The 19073-nt window shown below is 31.6% G+C and overlaps 1 long non-coding RNA gene across 1 annotated transcript in view; it reads right to left on the bottom strand.

The window, feature by feature from the left end:
- The window catches only part of LOC111088942, a 33081-nt gene extending 21318 nt beyond the window's left edge, over window positions 1–11763 (bottom strand). The window contains exons 1-2 of the long non-coding RNA XR_002613314.1: window positions 11605–11763; window positions 10474–10567 (exon numbers count right to left, since the gene is read on the bottom strand). This is a non-coding gene — a long non-coding RNA (uncharacterized LOC111088942). The remainder of the gene's footprint in view (window positions 1–10473; window positions 10568–11604) is intronic.
- Between the last annotated feature and the right edge of the window lie 7310 nt (window positions 11764–19073).

Genomic DNA, 19073 nt, shown 5'->3' with positions numbered 1-19073 from the left:
AGTGTTAATTGATTTATTTTCCAATTTAAATATTATGTGTTCATACTTGTGTATAAGTATGAACACATAATATTTAAATTGGAAAATAAATCAATTAACACTTCTTTAACTCTCTCAACACGGGCTCGGTCAATTTGACTGACCATATGACCTCTTTGTACTCGTTTAAAGTCTTTACAGATTTAATATTTCTAACTTCACAAAATTTGGCATTCTTTCACATACAAAAATCATATTATTTAGTGAAGTATTTTTAATAAAATAAGGATTTGTCCATGAATAATTGAGCACGTGTTTTGAATAGTCCGCGTGAAAAGTAATTTTCATGTTAAGATTAAAAACACTTTTTCTCATCTCAAAATTATTTTGTGTAATGCCTAAAACCCCCTAAATGCAGTTCAAACGTTTATTTTCAGTAAAACGTTATAGTTTAACTGTTATTATCTCTACTCTATCTCAAAATGGGATCAGTCAATTCAACCGACCTCGTAACCACCAAATTACCCTTTTTTGTCATTGTAGAATGACTTCAAATTGTAACATGAAACTACATGCATTTATCCTAACTAGTTCTAAGTTCATAACAGTATACATCTATTTATAATTAAATTTTATTGTATTATTGCCCTTTGAACCATGCCTAGCAACTATCTGAGCAATTATAAGTTGTAAATCACTTGGGGAATGTACAGCTCACGTTACGCAAACAAATTACATTACCCACAAGGTGCTCGCGTGTGTGCGTGCTCGTGAAACATTTTTATTATAATATGATTATTATTTATTCTACCTAATCTAATCTTAACAAACCTAAAAGGATCCCTACATTATACATTTTACTTACTTTTATAATTATACATAAAGAATAAACATGAAAAACAAGAAATAAAATACTTAACCAATCTTCTTTTTTCTTGCCATCAGTTTTCAAAGAGAGTTAACCCTAATTTCTTATACTAATGATAGTAATGCACTTAATAATTTTTATTCAAATAAATTATGCACCAAGAATATAGGCCAATAACATGCAAAAAGTAGACAAATTCCCTTACCTCTCACAAATTTACTGGCTTTCTAACTATGCAACAAGAGTGGTTCCAAGTTCATCCAAGCTAGTCGTTAACTTTCTCACAGGAACGATGTTGGTACTCTGAGTGAAATTGACATCTAACTGTTCAGAACATAATGTTATACAATACAACATTTGATAGATGAAAACCTTGACTGTCTATTAGTTATAGGCAATATATAATGAAATGTAAGAGAGAACTATCAACAAATTGCAAAAGAGAGGATGTGACAGCTGGGTGTGGCAGGAGGGGTCTGATTTTCTATTCGATAGCTCTGTAACAAAAAAAAATTGAAGGCTATAAAATTATAGTTTGTTTGAGCAATAACGATTTTATAGAGAGTATTTTACGTTTAATTTCATACTTTTTCAAGGGGTGGTAGATAAAATATGGATGATGACATGCTAAGAGAAAATGTGTCATATGGGTCATACTAGTGGAAATTCAAGATTTTTTAAAATATTGCTTTGTAAAATTAAGAACTTAAAACTTGCGTACTATTAAAATATGGATTATTAACTAATATTTTATGCTATTCTAATTGGTATAACATAAGCAAAAAGTAGTTTGATAAAATTTTGAATGTAAGACACTAAAACCGTGTGTTAGGTGCAGTAAAGGATACTTGTGGCAATAGTGTTAATAGGTGATATAATAGCAAAATTGTTTATTACTGGTAAAACTTATCCAACTGTGCTCTCACAGCTACAGAAATGAATTTCTGCAAGAAAAAATAGCATTTGTAAAGAATAAAATACTTGGTTTAAAATATTTATGTATTCTTAATAATAATTACTTAACGGTGGTTTCCTGGGGTCATCTTAAAAAAAATCTGAACTTCCTGACCTTCTTTTAGGCTTCAGGTCATATGGGTTCATTTTGTTAACAAAAGAACTACACGGTTCTTTTTGTTGGTATTTGCTAATAATGATCAGTTAAAATATAATTGGGGAAAATTTTTTCAATTTGTAGGAGATTTTTGCACTGAGTCATATGATGATTTTACTTTTCTATTTTACAATACATTCATAATAACTTTCAATTGTAGTCACTCTCCCATACTTTATGTAAAGGGAATTGTTTGAAACCACGTATACACAAATTACAGGTGATCATAAGTTCAGCCTTTGTTCATTAAATAATATGGTTCGTTAGTTCAATATGATACTCATTCGCACTCGCATGTACAATGCGAGTTAATACACCACTTACTACACAAAGGCCAATCAACTGTTAGTATTGCTCTGTGCACTATACATGGGCATATTGATTTTTCCTAGTTGGTGAGGCCAAATAATCTACTGTGCACTATACAGAAATATTTACAATAGTACACTTTTTCTTCCTCTTTTTACTTCTGGCTTGTCCTTAAGTCAACAATGAATTTTAAACTCTGAAACCAATAAAACCTATACATACACATTGGCCAAGAAGTACTGTAACATTCTCTCATTCTAGTAAACACTTATATGCAACACAGTCAACAGAACTCTTTCATACAGATATGTTCCAGTGCTTACAAAGTTCAAAAATATATACAGTTGATTTCAGTGACAAAGATTACAATAAAGAATAAGTTCAAATTACAAAATTAAACCCACTAACATTGGTCAATAACTACAACTACAATTCAACATAGAACAAAACACAAAGTAAAAGTTACAAAATGAACCATCTGACCTTAAACTGAAAAACAAAAGAAAACTCCAAATATACTGAATTCAATGTACAATACTATACAATAAACTCTTAAAAAACTGACCAATATTATAATTACACTGAAATACCCATTACAAAGTACAAGAAACAGAATACAAAAAGTAATACAATAAGAATATTTTAACAAATTAATCAATACTCTCAAACATAAAAGTAAAACCTGGGATACTAAAATACATATTCACAACTTCATTATTTAAGTGTGTGGAATAAAGGAACAATACACACATGTAAAAAAGGAAAACAAAACACACAGATTCATCTGAAATGTACACACTTACAGCAGCTATAAAGCCTGATCTCCTTTGCCCATACTTCTACTCCATCAGAAGATTATCCAATGTGGTACTTATCTATTGACTGGCCAAAGTTGTCACTATGATGGTTTCTTGAATCCAGGCCAGGGATTTTAGGGTTTTAATTAACTCAGCCTGCAGGTGGAAAACCTCCTCAAGTCGTGATGGTTGTCAAATGACCCAAACTTCTTCCCAGTTATACAGATCCTAGGTTTCATTCCTCTGTGTGGTCATTTCTTGACAATGCTGCTTAAAGATGAGATATGATGCATTATGGAAGATTGGTAGAGTGATCAGAAGCTCCATTCTTGACTGCCACTGAGACCTTTTAATCAACAGTTATTTAATAACTGCTGGTGTTGAGGTCCCTTGCTATGTCTTGAATGTGATCAGGGGAGCAGTGGTTGTTGTTTGGCCAGCTGTGGAGACCTTTTCATTAACTCTGAAGGTTCTTGCCATCAATAATGGTGGCGTGATTCTCAATAAGATCTTAACAGTTGGTACACACCTAGTTCCAGTGGTCCTTCACAAGCATTGATGAAACTGTAGGAGTTTCTGCCAGCATCTTTGTTGTATTACCCGAGCATAAATGGTTGTCTCATATGTCCCTTCTCTGTTCCCACCCACCCCTTTGAGACCACATTAGCTCAAATGTATTGGTTCTGCTGGAAGTGAGCACACATATGATGTTGTCTCTCAGTTGTATTGAAACATCCACTAGAAGTGGTGATGATGCCAGCTGCTGTGGCTGAGCTCGACTGTAGTAATGGTTGTTTGTAGCAGTTTCTTTAAGGTAGAGGTTGCTTCATTCAGGAATGGCTTGGGTCTCGCTGGTGGATCTGCAAAAGACTGGGTTTGCCTGGGAGACTTCAAAGATAGCCAAACAACTGACTGTTAGAACACTTAGGTCAGAGGTATCAGCTAACAATATATCTTCATCCATGAGCTCTACCAGGCTGAAAGTCAAGCCAGTTCAAGGAATCTTCATGAAAGTCTAACTTCTCATTAAAAAGGAACTCTTAAGCATATTTGTGATTATTGTAACTTCCTTTCATGGCAGGTCAGAGAAAAGTTGGAGGTTTCAGGAGACACTGAAAAATGGGTCACTGGCTAGTTATAAGATAACCAGAAGGGCAAATAATTCAATATAAAGTAGACAAAGTGTGGATAGAAATTGTAAAATCAAATACATTCTAACTGGTAAGAAGATTAGCCTGGTATATAGACTTTAAAGAGGGTAGTAATGGCCCAATTACAATCATGCTCTTTTCTAAGACTACCTTCAGAAACAGTGTTAAAACTTGATCAACCAAATATCTACAAGATTCATGTGTACTTCTGTCTTATGTCACTCATAGAACATATATCCCTAACACTTGTGAATTTCTCATTCACCCAGGCTTCACTGGGTCTCCATTTTACCATTACTAACAACTATAATGCTCTATGTTGCTACTTGCACGACCATGGCCAACAAAGTTTACCCTTTGACTCATATACATTCCCTCAATTGGTTGTTATGTAAACAGATCCCAGGTACAATAGGAAAGCAATGGATTTGATAATGCAAAAATGATATATATCAATACAACTTCCTCACTCCATGTGGAAAAGTCATGAGCTCTTTGGGTGTATTAGGGAAGATCAAGCAAGGACCATGTAGTATGCTTTGTAGAACACATGCTACTCAACTAGATCAGGCCAATGATACTCATGAAATGTCAGTTGTCATTTTACTACAGAAAATCATTCAATAGCATGGGAAGCAAGGATCACAATGCTTTTTCAACAAAGTTATTGAGCTCCTAACTATCATTTTCAGTTATAGAAATTGCTGATGCACTAGACATTGCATCTGCTGGCACCAGCTGTCCTAAACTGCGATTCAAGCAGCTATCACTTGATATCCTATAAATATTTCTCACATTAAAACTCTGAACAATAGTTCATAAAGTGAATTGCAATATCTTTTGGTTTAGATGACTAGAGGGAACATTCTGAGCTTCCAGTTGGTTATTCATGTCACATATATAGAAGTGTATAAAAAGGGAGCATTTCCAAAAATGGAAAGAGGTTGGTGGAGTGCCACTGTGTTTGATTTATTACATGAGCAATATCTGAGCAAATAGAAAAGATAAACGTTCTTATTTTATATTCTAGCTTGTCAATATTGGTAATTTAAGTGTCTAATTCATAGGAAACTACAGACTTGGTATTTTGACTTCACAAACATATAATTTGAACCAGGGCTGCATTCAACATACCATGTGACACACAAAAACCGATGTTTTGTTTTTAATATTTACTTTTAAATTAAGAAATTGAGTAATCTGAATTATAATCTACAGTTTGATACCAAACTTATTGACATAAATTCATTAAATTTCCATTCTTTGAGCAATGCTCTCTAGACATGTTCAGATTCACCACATCATTCAACACTACTTACTTATCCAAGTAATGGTTTCACTCACAGTGCCTGATGTATATTTCTATACCAAGCAGGAATTCTTCCTCTTACACTTAGTACTCTTAACCGACAGGTACCTACTAAGACCCACCCAGCCCTGAGAGAGCTAGGTTAACCACCAAACCTTTCAATGCAAGCTGTTGAATGTATTCCCCAACAGAGTGGCTAGGTCCGAATTGGACTCTGTTAGTTTGCTGGAGCTGTAACAGCAGTGTTTACTGTTTATTGGCTTTCGTGCACCTGATGAGCATATTGGTTCAACCTTTTTACCTCTATTTTAAAAAGCCTATCATTTATAACTATAAACTGTCCATAATATACCTGATACTCCCAGCATTGGCATATGAGCTACAAAGATTATTCTTGAATCTATTATTATTATTTTTAAATTAGATATTTATCTTTTAAAACTATAATTTACCTTGTTATGCCCTACATCTTTCGTCCTAGCTATCTTATCAATTTGTTTTCAAACTCCTTTGCCACTATGCAAATTTAAGCTATATTTAATTAAATTCTTTACAGCTTTCTGCATGGAGTTCATATCTAGAATACATTTCAACCAACTCTTAAAAATTGTTCCAGAGGTTGAATCAGCCAGCCTGTTTTTAAAGGAGTTTTATGTACTTTTTAACCCTTTTACTATGGGTAGGTGGATTCCACCCAGCTCGTATATCTCAAAGTAACCATAAAACAGTTATACTGTAACTTTTTAAAATGTATAAAATCTTCACGAAATTTTGCAGATTATCAGTACACATTACAAGGCTTTCATACACAAAATATCAGATTTTGTAATTAAGTTTTAAGTTTTCATAATCAATGATTTGCTTATGCATTGTTTTTTCGAATGTTGACTATCCAACATGCAAAGTAATTTTGATTTTAAGATTAAAAATGCTTTTATGTATCAGAAAATTGTCTGATTTCACATACAAAATCTGTATAACCTCCAGATAATTATCAAATGTTTTTTTTATAGAAAAACTATATTTTATCTGTTATTTTCACTATTGTATCTCTGTATGGGTTTGGTCAATTTGACTGACCTCATAACTACTATAAAAAAATTAAGAAACAGATATAAATTATGCTTTTTTCATTTTAAAATGACTACAAATTATAACATGAAACCACAAAAGTTTACTCTAAATACCCTAAATCTCATAACATTATAGATATGTATTTATATTATTTTTATTTTATTGACCTTTCAGCTATGTCTAAAATTACAGAAGTTGCAATGATATGGCGCATGTGAACTAATGTTACTGTATCCAATAGTGTAAAAGTGGCCTGTCTTGGCTTTGTTCTAGTGCACCAGTATTTTGTAAAATACAATCACATTTCAGTTACATATGTATACATATTATTATTACTATTTACAAAAAAATTCTTAAATATCAGTTATTTTTCTTAAAACAAAGAACAGTAATATAGTGTTACGTCTCAGTTTGTTAGTTAATTTTTTGTAAAAATTCTTTCTGAAAAAACTTTCCAGATAGAAGTCCTTTCTTAATTAAATAAAACTGGTTTATTCTTTCTGAATATAACTTTGTGATACACTTAATTTCAACAGTCGCGCTATAACAAATGCTATAACTCACAACGAACGGCTCACGTGCTCAACTAAACAATACTCTGTCTGCAGTTCAATTACACATTCATTACATTGCCCCTGTCATGTTGTGACCGTCTTATATATAAAAGAATACCGAGACCTAGTAAACTCCCGATATTTCATGAAGGTTCGAGAAGGAAGTGGCGTGATACAAGCGTCACGTGACCTGCGTTGTCGTAACAATAGAAAGAATATACTAATAATAAGGAAATATAGAAAACCATGATTGTAAAGAGGTTTGTACTCACTTGCTGTACCTGGCATGCTAAGCCTTGCCAAATTTCACACATGAAGGATGTAAAACAAAATAGTTTTTTTAGGTTTTACAGACACAGTTTGAAATAACAAAAAATTATAAATTCCTTTATCAATATTACATGTGGATATAAAAAAATAGTGTTTTATGAACAGCATTTTCACTTACTCTTTCCTTCTGAGATTCGAGACAAAAGAAATAATTCTGGAAACTTCTCACCTTTAAGAGGCTGAAAAAATACATGGGGGATATTATGACTTTTTGATTGGTTATAAACATATGGTAGAGTGAAGTGGCTATATGTAAGGAAGTATTTCTAAAAATGGAAAAGATGAGCAGGGCCACTGTGTTAGATTTGCTAAATATAGGGATATCTCAGCAAATAAAAAAAAGAGGTGGTTCTTATTTTATATTCTAGCTTGTCAATATTTATAATTTGAGTTTCTAATTCATAAAAAACCATAGACTTTGTATTTGGCCATTGCAAACATCTAATTTGAATCAAAGCTGCATTCAACATACCATGTGACACACAAAAATCAGTATTCAGGATTTTGTTTAATATTTACTTTAAAATTAAGAAAGTAACTAATGTATAATACTAAAATATGAATTATAATCTACAATTTGATAACAAACTTATTGACATACATTCATAAAATTTGAATGCAAGTTCACAAGCTTGATGATATGCCTTTTGACCTCTGACCATAATAAAACCCATAGTGATAGGGTTAAGCAGCTATTTTGATTTACAGTTTCCAACATCATTTGCTCCTACATACAATACAAAAAAAGAATGGGCTTTGGTACCAACAACTAAACTGTCAATACAATCTATGCATATTCTTGCACTAGACTTTTTATGATCCCCACTACAAATAACTTAATCAGTAAACTTCATGAAGGTATGTAAACCTCTTGATCACTGCCTTCTTCCCCATTACAAATCAGCCGATGGTTCAATTCTATTAGATTGGTATCTGAATGTTAAATAAACTCAACTTGTTAGCCCTTAAATGTTTTACCACTGTGCATTCTTGTACACACAATACTGTCTGATTCTTACCCAAAGTAATATTTAACTCTATTCATTTCCTGTCTTGCTTCCTTGACTTATGCTCCTAGTCTACTATTTACCCCTTATAATACAGCAATATTTCCTGAGACTATATATATCATATTCTCCCACAATACAGATGTCACTATACATGCAAGTTGTGTTGCCACAAATAACATATTTAGAATCTATTAATTTCGTTAATGGCAAATTCCTGATCATACAGTGCAATGCTTAGAAGAATTACAGATAATGCTTTATGTCATAACCCTTTCTGAAGAAGGATATTCATTTTAATAAGAAAAAATATTAAATAATGTACAGCCAAACAAATGATATTAATTGTTTTTATCTTAAGTAAAAAAAAACTTTTAACTATATTTAAGACAGCAGCAGGCTTCAAAATTATACTTCAAGCTACATACAGAGCAATGTCCTTATCCACAAAATGAAGTCTATGGTTAAGAAAAAGAATTATATACTCAAAAGAAATATTGTGATGAAAGTGGACTTACCTTCTGGTATTTTTAAGAAGATAATAAACAAGAACATTAACTTAATTAACCAAAAATTCACAAGTTTCCAGCCACAACTTGAAATCAATGGCATTTTTCATGAAGACAATTGTCAACAAACTGGAATCACAGTGCTCCCATTTAACTACATACATTTTATACCCAGTGACATAGCTTCAATGGACTTTCATGCCTCTAATCTTTGATTGACTTTGCAATTCTTCATACAAGCTTGTTGCAATGGTAACTACAATGTTGGATAATAATAATGCATATCTGTGTTAATTAGATTGAGGTAGAGAAGTTAATTCCAAAGAAAACAAGGAATGTGTGATTAATCTTCAGTTTACAGTATTTTATTTTTTTCTTATTAAACTTCAGGTTTGCTTTCCTGGCTTGTTTACTACTTTCTGCATGTGAATGATAAGTATAATATTTTTACATGCTGTATATAAAAGCAATTTCAATATAATTCATGCATGTTTTGTACTAAGACTAAGGCCCCTGTTAATCACAATATAGGTACATATACCAAATACTTAACAAATTTATGAATTACTTCTCTTTACCAAAAGTGGTAGAAGCCTACATAAAAATCATTTTATATGGAAATCAGGTGAAAACAATGCAATGTTAAAAGACCAGAATGGCAGAATAAGACTGTATTTTGGTCATGATTACATCGAGTTTTTGATACTAATAATGGTATATATATATAAAACATATTAAACAACACAACATTTCTCAAAAGTTAGTTAAGTACATCAAGAATGAAGGTAATTAAACTTAATAAATGTAAAGTTCTGAGCCTAGTTACGTTCTTTTGGGAAAAGAAATGAAGATAACTTAAACTGTACTTTAAGAAATAGAAAATTTAAGATTCAATTTAAAACATTTAAAAAGCTAACTACATAATCCAAATATACTTTGCTTAAAATGCTTTACTATTTGGACAGATTATATGTCTGATATAGACCTATGGCCAAAATACTACACATTAATTCAAAATAATGTTCTCAAGTGGGTTTGGTAAAGCTATTCTATGTATTTTAAATGCTTCTATATTCCTATCATTATGATTTTTTTAATTCATATTCTGTGGTTCGATTTGTTAAGTTTAAATATAATGTTAAAGTTTATTTTTTAACTCAATCTTAAATAAGGACTATAACATCTTAAACCAAACTCTCAGTAAAAATAATAAGAAATTTGTTTTCATATGGAAACGTTTTTACTAGGTTCTACCTCCTTTTTGATATTCGAAAAAAGGAAAAATGAGATATTTGTGGCCATTTTTACTGAGAAGTATTACATTTCACTGCAGCACAAATCATTATTTCCATCATTGTTACATACTATAAGATATATATAGATGACTCTCATTCTCATATTTGCAAGTGTTGAGTCTTACTAAATCATGGTCTTTGATGTAATGTATAAAAGTTTAATATATGAAAACAACTTACACACAAATGAATCCAGCAACATTAGTTTGAATAATATCTTCATCTGTACTTGCAGCAAAGCTAACAGATAACACATGATGAAGCAGTTGCAATCCTGGAAATAAATAGTTATACTTTTCATGTTTAAGGAAAATAAACCTGAACTCAAATTTAATATAGTATTTTTTTGTGATATCTTTAATTAAAGCATGCATTAAAAAAGTTATTTTTTAAAAGAAATATTATTTCCTATTATTTTCTGTATTAGATATATATGACTGTTTAAGTTTAATGCGAGTGTTATGATTTAGATGGTTTAAGAATAGCATGAGTGTTAAATTTAGTTATTTTTAGAAGTGATAGTTAATCGCAGGTTTGTTTACATAATTGTGTATGAATCATATGTTGTGTAGTTCAATTGTTGTAAATTGGCACTTGTATTTTTGTATCATGTGACTAGAAACGTGAGTAATATTGTATCATAATATCTTGTAGTGTGTAGAACATTTAAGGCCTCTGTCAGTCTATATAGATAAATAAAAAATGCAGTTTGAGTTAGTTAAATAGATAGCTAGATCTAGACTGTGTGATTGTGAATTTAACCATAAAGAGTGTATAGTGGTGACTTTTAAAGTGAAATTTTCACAGACTGTATTGCAATAACAGAGTAGAGAAGAATAATTTGTCTTTTCTATTGTGTTCTAAACTAATTGATCCAGTCTTCGTGGACTTTGATGAAAAAGATACAATTATTTACAGCTCTGGATACATTTGTGGTGATTAATGTGTCACAGATATTTGTATGTATGTTTGAATTGTTTTAATGTATTATTTTAAAACAAGTGGACTGTGTGCTGTTTCTCTTTTGTTTAAATTTATCACTAACAAGTCACAGGTACCTACTGTAAAGAATCCAGCCCATCCATAGATAAAACCTGACATTCTGAAAGCACACTTTAACTTTAAAAGTTATGTGTTTTTTTGCAACAGAATTTATTTCAAAAAGTTGTTTTTAACAACTTAGAGTAAAAATTAGAATATTTTAAAATAAAATCATTTTATTCTGAATTTGGACATTTTATATACATAAATGTAACCAATAACTTAAATCTGAGAATTAAAATACTCTACTATTATTGATTCCTGACTTACCAACTTGTACTGGAACTAGCTTGGTGTGGTTGTCTTCTAATTTCATTCCTAGTGGCATGCAAGAGTCTGGCAGTGTTGGAGCTACATAATTGGCAGAACAAAACATAATTACTAATGACAGATAAATGTAAATTTTCACTTTATATTATTGAAGACTATAAACATATTGTGATTAATAGACATAGATGTGTGAAAATCTAATTTATGCTTTACAGTAGTCAGTAGAAAAATTTAACATTCAATTATTACTGTGAGAGACTATGTAATTTCTTCTTAAACTGGGCATAATATGGAACAATAAAAATTGTCTATTCCACATTTATGGCCTTTTGTTTACAATTACATGCATCTCTTATGTGTGTATAATTTTGAAATTTTGGTTTTAATTTTTACAATTTCTTACATCAACATTCCTTAGTGGCTAAAGTAATTCTTAATCATAAAATTTATTAATTAATTCTATCCAACAAATAAAGAACTATGAATACATTTATATTTATTTAATAACATTAAAATGAATTAGAAGTTAAGATCTTACAAATATTCCATGCACCTTAATTTCTTAAGAGAATGGCATCCGAGTATATATATATTCCACATCTTCTACAACTTTAAATTATCCATCTTTAACTTACACGAATGAAAAATAATACAGCAATAAACAAAGTTCTGTACCAAATTAATCATGAAAACTGGTTTATTACATTACTGTTAATTTAACATGAAGAGTGTAAAAGTGTACACAAATTTTGCATTTTAGATTGTTCTGATTTAGGAAACATTGTTGAAACAAGTAATAACAGGAACTTGTTTTATTAGATTGTTCAAAATAGTTAAGAAAATTTGGATGGCTGAAAAAAACAATATTTAATTCTCTGTTTTATCAACAAAAAAAATCAATTTAAAATCACAATTTGTCATAAAATATGATGAAAAACAGTATTTATGGTTTAGTTTAAAACATAAAAGCTTGAATTTTCTTTTATATCTCTTAAATGGTAATGAAAACAATAATCAAAAGTGACAAATTTTTTTGTCTACACTGGAAATATTACAGTCTTGCTTTAAAATTGTATCATGCTTATTGACTCAGTTACAACTTGAATACAATTTCACTATAAAAGAAAATCAAAATGCTTTAAAAAATCTTTAAAATAATGTGAACGTTATATTTATAATCCTGGGAAAATTTTAATTCTAATAATTTTGAGCAACAAAACTATAATACTAAATACAATTTTAAATATCAATTCTGAGCTCATCCACTTACAACATGATTAAATTAATAAAAGTGGTGTAATTCTAATGAAAAGTTATTTAAACTATTAAAAAAAAAAGGCATGTTCACATACAGGTTAATGGTTCATCAAAAAAGTTATATACAGAGGTGTCTAGGTATAATGATTGTATCAAGAGGGGACTGGCATCAAGCTACGGAGATTGACCCATAAAGAATTGTCATGCAATTATGATAGTTTGAAAGTAAATGTATTCATACAGAGGATACCATGTTGACCTCCACACTCTTTATTGATTTTGTTCATACTTTCAGATACTTACACCGAGACATCAAAAATGGTTTTACTATTCTCCAATTTTTTATGAGCTGCCAAAAAACCTCATAAAATCAATTATTTTCACAATTTAACTGTACTATCAAATTGAACTACCAATACTTTAGAAGAAAAGTATCATAATATTTTGGATCTTAATAAACTTGTAATGTAGATAGACATCACACACATGAAACTTAAATCACATAAGGGGTGTGTGTGTACCTGAAGTTGCTAAAGATGAAATATTGTATTATTTAATTTCTGTAGTGTATATTGGAGTATAAAAGACATTTTAGTACTAGTAATAAATGAACTTATAATAACAAATTTGTTTTCTTGTTCAACTGAACACTCAACATTTCACTTTACAGTTTCTACAGAAGCATTCCAGTAAAACAAACTGTAACTAACAGTACAAATCTTCAATTGGTTTAAATAGTAAATTCTAATTGAATCTATAGTGTACATTTGACATGTTAAGTAGTTAACAAAAGTTAAGATGAAATATTAAAAATAATTATAATTATAGCAATTACTTTTAAGGTCAATTTTCACAGTTTAATGCCATTCCTCCTTTGCGAATATTAAAATAATGAACTTGCTGGAATTATTAATGAATGTTTTAACTTTTAAAGATAAAAAACAAATGAATGCATCTTAAAATTTTATTTTCAATTGGTTGCTCACAGAGAATTGAATTTTCATTAAGATATCCATTTTATGAATTGTTTTATACTGCATCATGCACTATAACACTTATTAAACTATTAAATTGCTAATCTGATTTACAAAGATAATAATGCTGTACGAAAAAGTATCAAATATATGTTTATTAAATAATGATGTTTTGAAAAAGTTTTTAATTTAATGAAACTACCTATGATCAAATTAATATTGTTGTTATGGCTCCTAAATTAGCTCTTGCTTTTTTAGCTATAATCATCTTTTGGGTATTACCTGTATTATTATGAATGTGTTGATAAAACTTAATTGTTTTTAATTTATCTGAACATGCTATTAGTTTTTCATTATAATGATGGACGTATAGATAGTTTAATTCAATAAGGACTGCAAAGCAGTCATTTTAAATATTTGTTTAGTGTAATTTGCAAATAAAGATAAAAAACTATATAAAATTTTATTTATGCACAGCTTCAAGGAGTCTCTCTCTCCCTACTGTAAACAATACACTTATAAATGTTTTTAGAATTTTTCTGCTCATCCCAAAGCTTAGGTTTATATTTGTTAAGAAACTATCATCTCTTGAGAATGTAATTATGTATTTTTTTTATTTCTCATGTGATGTTTTTCTCTGTTAGTAGTTTTAGTACTACAGCTTTTTGTTTTTACCCTTTTATAATGTCATAGCATGTAATTTGAACAAGTATTAACGAAGCCCACCTTTGAAAATAACCACTGGATAAAGTAGATTATAAACTATTTAAATCAATGTAGAGTAAACAAATTAGTGTAAGTAGTAATTTATGGTTCCATGGGAAAATAACTAGGTGGATCTCCTGCTAGAATGAATAAAGGAATCTAATAGGAAGTTTAGAAGACTTAGTAACAACCCATAAACCTTGGAATATTTGTATAGTTTCACTAAATGCTCTATTTCTTTACTGAATTTTTTACTTATATAAATTATACCTGATTTAAATCTACCACAATTTTCCACCATAACTCAGACTGAATTTCAGTTCAGTATTAAACCCAGTTTCTCAACAAGTAGTGCCACATGCATTGTGACCAACTTATGTTTTCCAAAGACTACAAAATAAATGAGCCAGATTGGAGGCAAGGCCACTAATGATAAAAGGAAGTAATTTGGTAATTCACAAAAGACCAGACTAGAATCAACATGTCTATGCAATAATAATGCACCTTTAATAAACTGAAACTGTATTTAAAATGATAATATTAACAATCTAACAATTGATGGAAAAAAACAAGTTATATTTTTCTTGAAAAAATTGAAACTACTTTGTGTTCAGTTTCAGATTCATAAATTTAGGTGTTTGGTATTTTTTTATCTTGTACAATGCAACAACTTTATAGTTATCAATAAATAATTAACATAATCAATTCAACGTGTGGTACTGTATGACTTGTTGTATTCAATACAACAGCAAAAATGATGGTGCTTTTTACTTCTGTGTCACAATCAACAATATTATATCCTTAAGTTATACCTGTGCTAAAAAAAATTGTGAAGCTACTGTACTTCCATCTGTTCATTAAATAACAAAAATTAAATAGTTTATGCTTAAAGTAGAAATGCTGACTAAAGAACTGCATGCTCAGTTTTAGGCTTAAACCTCATCCCATTTGAAACTTTAACTTCTCAATATGATCACATTTTTTGGTTATATTTAAAACCTACAAAATAAAATACATGCCATTTGCTCTAAAAAAAATTTACAATACTTGTTACATTGGAAACAAAGTTAAGCCCTAATAATCATGACATCAATCTCATTCTTAAATAAATGAAATGTGTGAATTAGTTCAAATGATAAATTTATAAACTGGTTATACAGCTTTATTTCTTGTGGTCTGATTTCAAAAAGTGAATGCTTTTGTGCCTATATAACACAACATATTTCCTTAATTTCAATGACGAGGAACCCACTTTGAGACTAATAATGGTTGGAGATGGCTTGTCGAAACGTTGTACATTTGCTGTTATGTTGAACTTATATTAAAGTTTTCTTCATTATCCATTCAAGCCGTCTCCAACCATTATATTTCCTTAATGTCACAAATGTCTTCATCACAAAAAAAAAAGGCTAGGATTTGCATAACTTAAGACTTTTTTATAAATAAAACTTGGATTAATATAATATGTTTTTACGTTTTTTGACAGAAAAATTTTAAAATATGTTTATTTGAAATATTTTGTACTTTCAAAGTAGTCAGACAACTGTTGTCTGCATCTTATACTTAGTGCAGCAGCTCTATAAGAGATGAGTCTTTGAGATAAAAGTCTGAATACTAGTAATGAAACACTCTTAAGCATAACAAAAAAATACAGACTATGCATTGTAAGCCTTTCCAGACTAGAGGTGTGTCTCATTGATATCCTTTGATTTTTCACTTCTCAAAGTGAAAATATTTGATTAAATAGCATGACACTTTGTATAAAGTTATTAAATGATATTGTTACAACAGCGGAGGTCACGCAACACTGGGAAAATGCTCGCTGGAGTTTCTAGAAGGATCATGACTTATCGGGGAATCTCACAAATATCCCGGTATTTGCTTTTATTATATAAGGGCATAGATAGATAGATATAGATAGGGATAATTGAGTCAAGCGAGCAGTAGGCACTGTAAGTAAAGTGTGTGAACCACTGTGATTGAAAGTATGTGTTTATAAAAGTAGTTAAGTTAAAGTGACTGTGGAAATTCTTTGTACTGGAAAGTTGTATCGAGAAAGAATAAACTAGTTTTAATAAAGAAAGGACTTGTATCACTGAAGTTTCTCGGAAAGAATTTCTTCGGGAAATTAACAAACAAGCAGATACATAACAAATTGATGTCAGAAGTGGGATGAAAATGAAAAAAAAAAGAAGATGATGATGGAAATGAGAGGTGGCAAATCAAACTCCAGCTTAGCAGATTTGATGGCAGCAATACAAGAACAGCAAAAGAAACACGAAGAACAAGAAAATAAACATGAAGAAAGAGAAAAGAAAGAAGAAGAGAAATTACAGCAGTTGTTGGAGGAAAGAGAAAAGAAACAAGAAGAGAGATTATACAGCAGTTGTTGGAGGAAAAAGAAAAGAAACAAGAAGAGAGACAACAGCAGTTGCAAAAAACCTGCAACAGTGGCAGCTTGAACAGCAAAATAAACAAGAAGAGAGATTACAGCAGTTGTAGATGGAAAAACAAAAGAAACAAGAAAAGAGACAACAGCAGTGGCAAGAAAACTTGCAACAGTGGCAGCTCAAACAGCAAAATAAACAAGAGAGATACAACAGTTGTTGGAGGAAAAACAAAAGAAACAAGAAAAGAGACAACAGCAGTGGCAAGAAAACCTGCAACAGTGGCAGTTCAAACAGCAAAATAAACAAGAGATATTACAGCAGTTGTTGGAGGAAAAACAAAAGAAACAAGAAGAGAGACAGCAGCAGTGGCAAGAAAACTTGCAACAGTGACAGCTCGAACAGCAAAATAAACGAAGAGAGATACAGCAGTTGTTGGAGGAAAAACAAAAGAAACAAGAAGAGAGACAACAGCAGTGGCAAGAAAACCTGCAACAGTGGCAGCTTGAAGAGAAAAATAAACAAGAAGAGAGATTACAACAGTTGTTGGAGGAAAAAGAAAAGAAACAAGAAGAGCTGGCACAGGATTTGGAAAGTATGGCACACAAGGCCTACCCAACTGCACCACCCGATGTCTTCAAGCTGTTGCTGAGGGATCAGTTTGTAGATGCCTTGGACAGTCCACAACTGAAGATACAAGTGAAGCAAGCACACCCCTCTGCTATGCAGGATGCAATGGCCTGAGCTCTTGAATTAAAATTCTACGTTAAGTCCAGCACAGAGGTACCAAGGTTGATACAGTCATCAGGATTCAAGTCCAGAAGAGGGCAGCTTTTGGAGAAGTTTGAGAGACTTTGCTGGCACTGTAACAAACCTGGGCACAAGAGCTCAATACCGGCAACTTCAAAACAGGGAAGATGCCATGACAGGAAAGGCTGCTACCCAGAAAGGTTGTTGGAACTGTGGTGAGCAAGGACATATAAAAAGCCAGTGTAGGAGGAATACTACCAATAAGCCAGCTTCGGGAAACCAGTAGTGGTTGGTGCTTTGGGACACCCACCAACCCCCACTGTGAAAGTCCCAACAGTTAAGTGTAAATTGGCAAGTACACATAGTGTCTACGTGACAGGAAAGCTGGATGGCCAAAAGTGCAACTTTGCCATAGATTTTGCATCTCAGCAAACCCTTCTGAGTATTAAGGTGCAAGATCACAAAGAGTACCAGAAGCTATACAGAAGCTCTGTGGTGTGACAGGACATTATGCAAGGTTGTGGGGACCAGTGTGGGAAACTATTGAGCTCATGGGCATAAAGGACACACACAAAGTATACTTGGCTGACATTGAGGACCAATGCATATTAAGGTTGGACTACTTACTAACAAGGAAGTGTGTAGTTAACTTCAATAAAATGACATTTGGGAACAACAAAGGCCAAATTCCAGTAAGTGTTAAAAGGGAGGTTGAACTAACCAGGCACCATCAAGCTGAAGTCAAAGTGACTGAAGGAGTTGATGATGGTGAAGTGGAACCAGGTGTAGAGATTAAAGCAGAGCAGGAGAAAGACCAAGATTTGAAGCCAATAATTCTTTTTCTAAAAGCAAGTGTTTTGTACCCTTCTTGGGAGAAGGTGTCTAGCTTAAGCCCTGTGACAAAGAACTATAGGGCACAATGGGACCAGTTGAAGCTTGAAGATGGTATTCTTGTCCAAAGATGAGAAACTGCAGATGGGAAAGTTATACCGAGAAAGTTATGGGAAGTTGTACTGCATCAAACCCATGATAGTTTAACAGGAGGACATCTCGGAGTTAAGAAGACATTGAGTTACCATGACAGAGATTTTAGTGGATAGGTATGAGGCAAGATGTAGAAGAATGGTGCAGGACCTGCAGTACATGTTTTGCTAAAAGGGGACCCAAGCATAAGGGATGTGCTCCAATGAAGTTATGTCAAGTTGCTGCACCAATGGAAAGAGTAGCTGTTGCTGGTCATTTGCCCGAAACTCATGCTGGAAACGGGTACATTTGTTTGGTGATGGATTATTTCTCCAAGTGGCCCGAGGCATATGCAATACCAAGTTAGGAAGCTACAACTGTAACTTTGGCTATTAGTGATTTCTTCTTCAGGTTTGGTATGCCATACGAACTG

The sequence above is a fragment of the Limulus polyphemus genome, unplaced genomic scaffold (genome assembly GCF_000517525.1).
Source record: "Limulus polyphemus unplaced genomic scaffold, Limulus_polyphemus-2.1.2 Scaffold4821, whole genome shotgun sequence".
Taxonomy (NCBI): domain Eukaryota; kingdom Metazoa; phylum Arthropoda; class Merostomata; order Xiphosura; family Limulidae; genus Limulus; species Limulus polyphemus.
This window is presented reverse-complemented; position numbering and strand designations above follow the sequence as displayed.